We start from the raw sequence: 615 nt of genomic DNA on the forward strand, positions 1-615 counted from the left end.
GGGGGGGTTAAGGGCCGTAAAGACGGGTGATTTAGGAGAGTGGGGGGGGCGATAAAAATAAAAAAAATGATATAGGGGGTTTAAGGCTTTTAAATTTCCCATTCTTCTAAATCATTTCATAAGGGGAAAATGGGGAAAAACTCACGGGGAGAAAAAAAGGCCCGGTTGGAGGTAGGGGGGCGCCCCCCACTTGCGAGTCATTATACAAAAAAACCCATAGTAAGGGGCAAAGTTTGAGTCATAGATGCGTCTTATGATTCATGGTTTAAAATTACCAGCAAAATGAGCCGGAGAGCACGAACGGAATCCACATCACACCAGTTGGAGAATCACATCACAGCTGAATAAAACGAATTCCCACCTAACCAAAGAACCTCGTCTGCGCCACAAATCAAAGCCAGATGGAAGATCAACACGCAGAACTACAGTAAAACGAAAAAAACCGAAAAAAGTACTTCTTTGACTTTTAAATAAAATGAAAAACTTTTTTTGGTTTGTGGGTAATTACGGGGTGCAGCTCGCCCCCGGGGTACGGAATGGTCCTTTGGGTTTGGGGGGTTTGGCTAAAGTGTTATGCAAATTCTGCTAAATGAAGGGAAAAGCAAAACCTGCAAG

The 615-nt window shown here is 43.6% G+C and overlaps 1 protein-coding gene across 1 annotated transcript in view; it reads right to left on the bottom strand.

Annotated features, from left to right (window-relative positions):
- LOC119585378 (metabotropic glutamate receptor 8-like) overlaps positions 1-615 on the bottom strand; it is a 54,086-nt gene that overhangs the window by 52,636 nt on the left and 835 nt on the right. The window lies entirely within an intron of this gene.

Source organism: Penaeus monodon, chromosome 19 (genome assembly GCF_015228065.2).
Source record: "Penaeus monodon isolate SGIC_2016 chromosome 19, NSTDA_Pmon_1, whole genome shotgun sequence".
Classification (NCBI taxonomy): domain Eukaryota; kingdom Metazoa; phylum Arthropoda; class Malacostraca; order Decapoda; family Penaeidae; genus Penaeus; species Penaeus monodon.